A 10,837-nucleotide genomic window follows, 5' to 3' on the forward strand; every position below is an offset into this window, starting at 1 on the left:
TTCATCCATTTTGACAATCAAATGTGTTCATTCTCTGATGTTTATCAGGTGTCATTATTCATCATACATGTCAGAAAATACATTAATGTAAAGGAACTGAAGTCCTGCTTTGTCTGTGACGCCAACAAAGAAGGAGCAGCAGAAGCATGTTTACTGATCAAAACCAGAGCTTTGAACAGAATCTGAACAAACTGGTTCAGTCGAGTGCAGACGGGGTTTTTGTCGGTGATGTGAAATCCAGCCCAGATGCTGAAAAGAAGCTGCTGGCCCCCCAGAGGAAATGTGGGCTGGCGGGGGCAGTTTGGGTGGAGCAGAGATGGGAAGTGAGATTATTTGACTGTGATCAGAGTCCAAACGTCTCCCCGAGGGAGAGTGTTTTCCTCCATGATTTGGAATAACAAGAATAAAGAACTAAAAACTGTTTGAATATTTATTTTTTATTTTGTAACTGACCATGCTATAAGCGGGTTAATGACCTTTGAAGTGTGGATTATCAGCATTAGCACACTCCACTTCGCGTCAGAGGGATCAGACTTTCACTTCACGTGTCAGTTTCTGATAATAGAAACTTTGTCGATCATTAACTCTTACTTCAACTCCATAATGCAAATATTTTTTCTCTTCATCAAACATCTACGTTCTTCTGAACAGCAGCGGTCAGATTTTCCATGACACAAACTTTGCTAAGTTAATATTTCTTTTGCTTGATGTAAACATACGACGGAAATTTAGGGCCACCAAAAAAAAAACTTGCGAATTTTAAGTCATTTAAAATTTACTAGAAAAAATGTCCTTAATTTCTGAGAAAAAAACTCGTTAATTTACGAGATTTTAGTGGAAGTGAGCATGCAGAGCAGCAGGTGAACGCCGCGCAGCAGCAGAATGACAGACTATTTTCATTCCTCTTTATTGTTTTATGTTGAAACGGGACGTTTCGTCTGCAGCAGGGGGCGTATGGAACACTGTTTACTTCAGCATTGGTGTTGGGATGACATGTTCATGACATAATGTGACAGATGAACTTCAGGGTTTGTGAATGAAAACGAGAATAAAGGCTGCAGCGGTTCTCTACACCCAAACGTGTCTCTGAGCTCCTTATTTTACAGATGAAACTCCGCTTTACCGACACCGAACCCCAGAAAGCCGGCTCCACTGACAATAATCTGATTTTGAGTCGCCAAAAGGTTCAGAATCTCCTTGTTTTTTAAACCTAAATAAAGCTTCACAAAAGGCTCCACATGTTTCAGCTTCAAGCTAGGCTCCGATAAATGGAAAACTTTGGTGCTTTTTCTTAGTCATTCTATGACTTTTTTTATCGTAAATTTGCGAGATTTTTTTCTAGTAAATTTACGACTTAAAAGTCATAATTAAAAAAAAAAAAAGATTCTGTAAAGTGTCCCTAAAACTCTGTCATAGACACATGACAATTCTGAGAAAAAAACATCTCACATTTATGGAAAAAAAGTTTGGAGGAGGTGGTTTTTCAGGCATATCAAAATTGACATATTTGGCAAAACTGTAACGGAAACACTTTTTTCAAACTAAATGAGTCACATGACCAACAACCTGATGGTGACGCGCTTCTTTATCCCTTGTGCCATCCTATGACCCCCCCCCCTTACATTGACATGTTCTCCCTACCATGACAAAGGTGGATAAAGGTGGAAAGATTTCATGTAATCCATGGACACCAGTGAAGATCACAAATCATTGAAGAAAAAAGGTTCAGCGCACTGTCTAGTGGGTCTAGATGACCCAACTCCCAACTCTCTTAAACCCTCAAATCAAGTCAGAAACCTAGGGGTAATCATGGACTCTGACCTGAACTTTAACAGCCATATCAAGTCAGTAACATCAGCGGCATTTTACCATCTGAAAAACATTGTCAAAATCAAAAACATAGTGTCAAAGCCAGACCTGGAGATACTTATTCATGCATTTGTCTCCAGCAGGTTAGACTACTGTAACGGCCGGCTCACCGGCCTGTCCAAACGAGCTGTAAAACAGCTTCAGTACATCCAGAATGCTGCTGCTCGAGTCCTGACCAGAACCAGGAAGTATGATCACATTAGTCCTGTGCTCAGGTCTCTGCACTGGCTCCCTGTACCTCAAAGAATAGACTTCAAAGCAGCTCTGCTTGTGTACAAGTCTCTCCATGGCGGCGCACCAAAGTACATCTCTGACATGTTAGTGCCATATGAACCATCTCGTACTCTGAGGACCTCAGGGACCGGCCTCCTGTTGATTCCCAGAGTCAGAACTAAACAAGGGGAATCAGCGTTTCAATATTCTGCAGCTAAAATCTGGAACAGCCTCCCTGAAGGCGTAAGACAGGCCTCTTCTGTGTTCATGTTCAAATCTAGACTTAAAACATTTCTGTTCAGCCGTGTATATGACTGAAAGGTCCTATCTGCACCTTTCTTTCCTTTCCTTCTTTTATTTTTAAATCATTTTTCAAATTTTTTCTTTTCTTTTAAAGTAAATTTTACGTTGATTTCAATGATGTATTGTGATTTTAATGCATTTTTCTGTTTTGTGAAGCACCTTGAATTACTTTGTGTACGAATTGTGCTATACAAATAAACTTGCCTTGCCTTGCCTAAAGTGCCTACAATAGCACAAGGGTTACTGGAACTGGCGGCCTTGAGCGCTGCACAGCGGGCGCCACCAGAGGTCTCACAACCTCACACAGCTCATCAATAGTTGAGCGTCATGTGGAATTGTTGGATCCACAGCTCCTCTGGAAAATCACCAACCACTATTTCCCCAAATGGCTTCATCAGTAGCTCCTCCCACATGTACGGAGGTTGCCGCTCCACGGCCTGAAGAAGACGTCTCCTTTGATAGATGATGATGAGCGCTAGTGCCGTGGCAGAAATTTTAATGTATCTGCTGTCCATCAAAGCATTCTTCACATCCGTCTTCATGATTTTTGTGAAGAAACTGGATTTTCTAGAAAGGACTGTATTGTATTAGTTCGTAACCCCGTCAGTTTCTTGCACACAGAAATAATGAATAATGACTCAGAAACAGTTACTTAGCTTTTGTGGAGGTTTTACTTCGCACAAACACGAAGGGGACAGACATGAACATGGTACATTCAAAGTCCGAACCAACGAGCTCAGGGACGGGCTTTGGTATAAAAACCCTGCATTTGCATATTCAGAAGATCGTCCGATGGACCTCGTGTGAAAATCACGCCCACAGGTTACTGCTGGAGAGAAGCTCCAAGCCTAAAGTGAAGATAAGTCTGAGGCCTGCTCAGCAGAAAACACATGCACAGAAAAAAGGGGGGATGAGAAAAACTGTGAAAACAATAGTTTGGCTGTGCTTTCTTCAAATGTAATATAATTTTGAGATGACAATACATGCTCAGTGAATTAAGTTTAAACCATTAGTGTAATAAAAGTTAAAGGCAGTTTCTAACTATTCTTCACAATTTTGAATGATTTATCGAGAGTTGGTTTGTGTTTATTCACATAACAGCCCAAAAAAACAAACGAACAAATAAATAAGGCTGATGTTATTTCGGACGTATTTATGTGCAACCAAGAAAAAAAAAGGATGGAAATTTATATTGAAGATACACATAACTGCATTATTTTAACCTAACCATAACCTTAACCCCACCTTGGTAATAGTTACTTCAAAATAAACAATTGAATAATTCAATTAATTCATTAATAATATATAATGCATAAAACATTGCCAGCACTCCATCAACTCCATTTGGTTCTCCAGAGACATAATAATAAAGTTTACTACTCAAAACAATCTCCAGGGGCCTCACTTATAAACGTTGCGTACGCACAAAAGAAGGCGTACGCTACTCTCTACGCAATAGTTGATATTTATAAAAAGCAAACTTGACGGGAATATTTGCAGTCCTTCACGCAAGCTCTGACCCAGGCGTACGCACAAAAACGGGTGAAATGAGAAACGGCGACGCCGTCGGCAGATGGAAGAAACACGTGAAAGTGACAGTGTGTGCCAAATCGTGCCGGCATGTGTTGTGCTACACAATGTGGCACAGCTTAAAAACGTGCCTCTACCCCCTGGCGCCGATTGCTGTGTTGACCCCGACCCTGAACCTCATCCCCACGCATTTGAGCCAAATGCTGCTGCTGTGCGCCAGCGTTTGGAAGTGATGCGTCGCTTGTAAAGAACAACAAGAGGTGTGGAAAATATTATTTATTCAAGAATTCCCTCATCGTGCAGTTTAGTTCAGTCAGTCTTGATTTCGCCCAACTCCTTCACAACCTCTCTGAACTAATGACTTCCCTCTGCATTTCAAGGACTGCATCAGTGAGGACACGTCCACTGCTGGAGGGTTGAGAGCCGCGTGCCGTGGAGACGCTGGGTCCAGACGGCTGCTCAGCTGCAGCATCGTAACCACTGGCCCCGCTGGAAAACCCAGCAGCTAAAATAAAATTGTTCTATATTAATAAACTGTAATTGTGTAGCCTGCATACATGTGACTTGACTGCATTCATTTTAATTATTTCTCTTACCTGTGTCACCCGGTGCATCTGGCGCGTCGGCGTCCCCCCCGCCTCAGTCTCCACTCCACTTAAAAGGGATTCCCCAATAATAGCCGCCAGTCTCTCATCAAGAGGGGTCAGCTCCGGTGTCCCCTTTCCCCCACCCGTGGCAGAGACACTCTGGCGATGCGGCGCTAGACGTCTTTTCGCCTCAACTTTGATGTCCGACCATTTCTTTTCTACTTAGGTCACGGTCCGAGGTTGTGAGGCTACAGCATTAACGGCGTTTGCCACCGTCTGCCACTCAAGTGCCTTTTTGGCGTTAGTAATGCCCACACTGTGCCCTCCAAACAACACTTTTCTCCTCTTTTCCACCTCGCCAACGATAACTTCTACTTCACATTGAGTGAAGTTACGTTTTTTTTATTTCCTCTCGGTGTTTGTCATGATTTCGCAATCAATGAATATTCATTTGTGGGCGTTTCACAGACTATTTATGGGCAACTATGGGCGTGTCATGAAGCCGCAAAAGCTGCGCTGCATTTAGAATTGGTTGTGATTTATTAAGGGAAAGATGCGTAGAATGTGCGTGCGCACGGTTTTATAAATCCGAATATTTCTGTGCGTGCGCACGTCCTATGTTTCATCCGTACGCCACTTCTGACGCAAATCCTACGCAAAAAACATTCTAGTAAATTACAGTTGTACTTAAAAATAATAACAAAACCACATTTTCCGTCTTTTCCTCCAATCATACGGCTGCATTCTGAAAAAGGGAAAAAGTGTAAACTTGTATTTAGTCAAACTCTTCACAAAATTACAAATGATGCACAGAAAAAAAGGTTCTGGTCAGCAGCTTTTGTGCCACAGTGCACAACAAAGAGATGTTGTGGGGGTGTGCCAAAATATCGATATGGGGATATATCGCGATATTTAGTCCCGTGATTGATTCTCGATGCGTCTTCATCAAGTATCGACCTTTTATTTATGTTTAAAGACCCTGTAAACAAGGAGAATAAGCGAGAGCAGCAACTTAAAAGATGCGCCGGCAGCATTGAAGCTGCATCACCCGGAGTTGTGTGAGAAAGCCGTGGCTGCTGCTGGTCTGAAGCCGACTCAGCCCGACGCGGATACCTTTTTCCAGGCGAAGCTACCACCGTCTTCTGCAAGAGCAGAGACAAAAACAAACGGGAAACTGGCTCCGTCCCTGCAGCGAGGTGGAGAACGAGAGATTTCGGCTGTTATTGAATGCATTAGAGCCGCACTTTGACATTCCCTCTAGGAAATACTGAAACAATGATCCCTGCGCTGTACGCCCAGACCAGAGCTATGGTTGAGATGGAAACAGCAGAAAGAGTGGCATTCCCGCTCTTAGACCCCCCTTCTCCTCAAAAGGTAGACGAGCGCCGACTTGACGCTAAAAAGCCTGTGGTTCTCCAGAAAAACATGAACATTTAAACATAAATCGCATGACCCTTTTCCCCAAACGTTTTGTTCACAAAGATGTTTACTTTTAGATGCACTTTAAGTTCTTGATGTATTTTATCTCTGGTCATTTATTTTGAAAGCAGTTTATGTCTTAAATAACTTAAAGGAAAGTTTCTAACTACTTGATTTTATTTTCCTGGGAGAATTTTATTTTTGTTTCCACCACATTTGCACTTAATGGTGTCATTTATTTTTAACAAAGACACTAGAATTTCTTCACATAATTAATATCTGATTTACAGATATTTTTTAAATAATGCGATATCTATGGCTTTGTTTTTCAAAAGTTAATACCAATGTGCCTGGCTTATTCATTTTTGATCCCGTTTACAGCAATTCTGTACTAAATAATGGCTGCTGTTCATGTTCACTATTGTTTAAACCGACTTTTACAGATATTTCCAAATGAAAATTGTCATTGTTTGTCAAAGACAGAGTATTACTGATTTCAGCAATGTTACACAAAAGTCTGTTATTATTACACCAAATAACACAAGTTGTTTATTATTATATTGTGTTTAAAAACTGGAAAATAAATGGGGAAATTGTGGTGGTTCAACCTCAAACCACCACATAGGTGTTAGTATTTCTTTATTTTTCTTTAAATTAAAACATTAATTTTTACTTTGTTTACTTAAAATAAATTAACAATGGGTGCACACATTTGATTAATTTGTTTTAAGTGAGAAAAAGTAGTTTATTCACTTTTGTTTTCTGAGTCCATCTCAGGTGAGCCATCCATAGTAATCAGCAGAGGAGATTGGGGAACTGCAGGGGTTGCCAACTCTCCTCATGGACTTTTGATATTTAAATGAAATGATTTAGTCCACTTTTTGTTGAAGACTACTTTTGTATCATATGAATTTTGTTTGGTTTCTGTTTCTCTGTTTTGTAATCAGATTAATTAGTTTGAATGTTTCATTAGTTGGTTTCTGTTAGAGTTAAATAATTATCATTTGCTTGCACACTATATCTCCATAATATGATTGTCTCATTTCTATCTGTCAGTAAGAAAACAATGACCTGAAAAGTTGTGATTATACGAGAATATGATGTTCTTGTTGTTTCTGATTAAATGACCCACATTCATGTCTGCAACCTTCAGTTTTCAATAAAATAAGGCTCCATGCACTAGGATGGCGGAACTCCTCTGCGACAGTTCGCGCTGTCACAGACCGATTCTCCTTCTGCAGAAGTCTAGCAAAAGTTCTCATCTCCTGTGTGGTTCTTCTCTTTATTAAGGAAAAAGTCAGAACCCTGACATCTTGGTGCCGTGACCCGGATCTCAACATACCCACCGGTGGTGGACTGAGGATGACGCGCTGAAGCCGTGCGCACGCCCGGACATTATAGGCTGTCCGGAAGAAAGTCCCGGGAGGTGAATTCTTTGCCGGGCCAGCGTCATAGGTCTAACCCTCATCTGCCAGCGGTGGCTTGACGAGATCCGACCGGAAGTGACGAACCACAGGACTGAGTGAGTTTTGCTTACGATCACAGCGCAAAGAATAAAATAGCAGAAAAGGTTTCTGGCTAAAAAGGGTAACCAGTCCCAAGCGCTAAGAAAAAATAGCAGAAAAGGTTTCTGGCTAAAACGGGTAACCAGTCCCAGCATGCAAAAGTAAAAAAGAAGGAGAGGTATTTTAGAGACCCTCTCTGTAGTACTCCTGTAAAAAGGCAGTACAGGTGGCAGGGAACATTAAAAAATAAAAATAAAAATTTTAAAAGTGAAAAAAATATAAAATTGTATTATTATATACACACTCATATTTATAGATGCATTTTATTTCCATTTTATTTATTTTTTCTCTTCCTTACCGCATAAATATCAAAGTGACCTTGGTGTCGGAGATTTGAGCTAGTTCGATCTCCCTGGACCAGGAACTCGGGACATAGCGTGCCATACCTCCTGGTTGGTCAAGGTCACCAAAGTAATCTCGGAGTTTTTTTGCATCTTTTCAACAACCTCAAGTGTGGACTGCGGAAAATTAAAATTGATTTGTGTGTAAATTAATCGGCCTACAGTTGTGACTGTGGGTAGTAACTTGAGTAAATCCCCTGACGGGGCTCCTTTACAGGGGGACAAAAAAAAAAAAAAAAAAAAAAAAAAAAAAAAAAAAAATGGCGCAACAACACCCTAACAGCCTACAATATATGTTAAAATAAAAGATAAAGTATGGTGTGAAAGGACAGCTAAAAATAAAAGAATGAAAAGAAATATTTGTTTAACTAGAAACAGTATGAGTGAGATAATGCAGCTGCGCGTGCGCCTGAGTGAAATTCTGCTGTCGCTGTAGGCGCGCAGACGTGCGTGTGTGTTTGTGTGTGTGTGTTGTGTGTGTGTGTGTGTGTGTGTGTGTGTGTGTGTGTGTGTGTGTGTGACCATGAGAGAGAGAGAAAAGAGGAATTCAAATAAAATAAGGAAAACATGACTAGTCTTACATTAAAAGATTCATTTCAGTGAAATGGTTTATTTTGCTAAGTGTTAATATACCATTAGTTGTTGTGTTGTGTATTTTTTGCTTTTCTTTTAGTTTGGAGAGAACTGTTAAAAGTAATTTTTTGTGTTAGCCTGTGCTTTTAAACTGTAATTCAGACATTAAAATATGAATTGGAGAGAACCTTTTGTAGCTCAGAAACAAAACAGATGACAAAACAGAAGTCTTGGTTATCGGTTCTAAAGCAGAGAGAGATAAGGTATTTTTATTATCTGTCAACCAACTGTATGTGATAGTAAGGAACCTTGGTTTGATCTTAGATGCTGACCTTAGCTTTGACCAGTGCTAAAATCTTAATTCATGCTTTTTTCACATCAAGAATAGATTACTGTAATGCCCTCCTTTTTGGTGTAAAGAAAACCCCTCTTATCACATGCAGCTAGTCCAGAACTCTGCTGCACGCCTTTTAACGAGAACCAGGAAGAGGGAGCACATTCCACCAATCTTAGAATAACTGCACTGGCTCCCCCTCAGCTTTAGGATCAATTTTAAGATCTTTTAGATAGTTTATAAAAGTGTTCATGTTCTTGATCCTTTTATTTAAGACTTGCTTTTAGCTTTTGAACCCCCCAGAGCCCTTAGGTCCTCAGGCGCGGGCCTGCTGAAGGTCAGAACTAAAATCCATGAATAGGCCTTGTTTAGATACTACAGACCTCGTCTGTGGAACAGCCTGCCTGAAGATGTAAGGGCCTCACCCACTGTTGAGGTTTTAAAAAAATAAAAATAAAAACATTAAATGTTATATTATAATTTATCACATATTTACAGTAGTTGTTTAATGCTAATGTTGTACTATTTATGTCTTACCTTGTTCCAATTTATACTTTAGGTGTTTTAGACATTTTTATGCACTTTTTAGCATTAATTTATTTTAATTTATATTTTCATATATTAGCTGTTTTTTATATTTTAGCTCTTTTACTTATCACTTCTCTTCATTAAGATTTTATATTCATTTCTCTTTTATTTTTGTTTGTTTTGTGTATGTAATTAGGTGCTATAGAAATAAGATTAATTTTAATTTAAGATTAAATTAATGCAAAAACACAGAGCCATATGACAGCCCCTTACATTTTACTCCAAAAAGCTTGATCCTGTTGCCCAATCTCTACCACCATGTGTACAGGCAAACTGATTAGGCCGTTGTCCAGTTACCTAAAACAATCATTGAAGCAGCTCAGCTCCCTCCTAGCATGTCAGCACAAGCAGCTGAAAGTATAGCGTTAACCAGAGCATGTGAATTAGCCAAAGGAAAAGACCTTACAGTACACAGACAGCCAGTACACTTTCTCAACATTTTTTATTTATTTATTTATTTATTTATTGCCAAACAATGGAAACGCGGAGAAATGAAAACTTCCACAGGCAAACGCATCACCCACGCACAACTTTTACTTAACCTATTACAAGCCATAAAGGCCCCATCAAGGTTAGCAGTTTGTAAATGTGCTGCACACACTGCAAACACAGACACAATCTCAATAGGGAACAGGCTTGCTGATAAAATTGCAAAACAAGCTGCAGCAGGACACCACAACACAGAAACATACTCTGCAGAAACAGAAAACACACAACTCATAGACACTAGCATCTTGCATGACATGCAAAGCTCAGCTCCACTGCAGGAAAATAAATTGTGGTTATCAAAAGGAGCAGAAATAACTGAAAAACAAATTTATGAACTGCATGGTGAACCTGTACTCCTGAAATCATTGTTCAAAGCAGCAGCAGTTGCGACACATGGGCCATGCCATGTGTCGACAGGAGGAATGACAGTGCTCATACAAAATTATTTTACAGCATTTGGCCTACAATCGTACTTAAAAAGGGTTTGTACAACATGCCCTACCTGTATACGGAAAACCCACAGGGTAACATGCGACCAAAGCGGGGAGCTTTTCCTAAGCCATCCTACCCTTTCCAGGTATTACACATGGATTTCATTGAACTAACTGCAAGTGGCCCCTATAAGTACTGCCTTGTGCTAATAGACGCATTCTCAAAGTGGGTAGAAATAATCCCTACCAAAAAAAAAAGCAGACGCGATATCAGTAGCAAAAGGTATCTGTAAAACCATCATTCCCAGTTATGGAATACCAGAAATTATATATAGTGATAATGGAGCCCATTTTGTTAACACCATCATCCAAAATATGGCCGCCAGCCAAAAAATGACATTGAAAAATCACTGTGCATACCACCCACAAAGTGCAGGACTTGTGGAACGCACAACTGGAAGAGTAAAAAGCAGACTCAAAAAATGCATGGAAACAACAGGAAGACCATGGCCAGAGTGTTTAGATCTAGTAAAACTATACATGAGAATCACACCTACATCAGATGGCCTGACACCCTTTGAAATAGTCTATGGTA

Source organism: Oryzias latipes, chromosome 17 (genome assembly GCF_002234675.1).
Source record: "Oryzias latipes chromosome 17, ASM223467v1".
NCBI lineage: Eukaryota > Metazoa > Chordata > Actinopteri > Beloniformes > Adrianichthyidae > Oryzias > Oryzias latipes.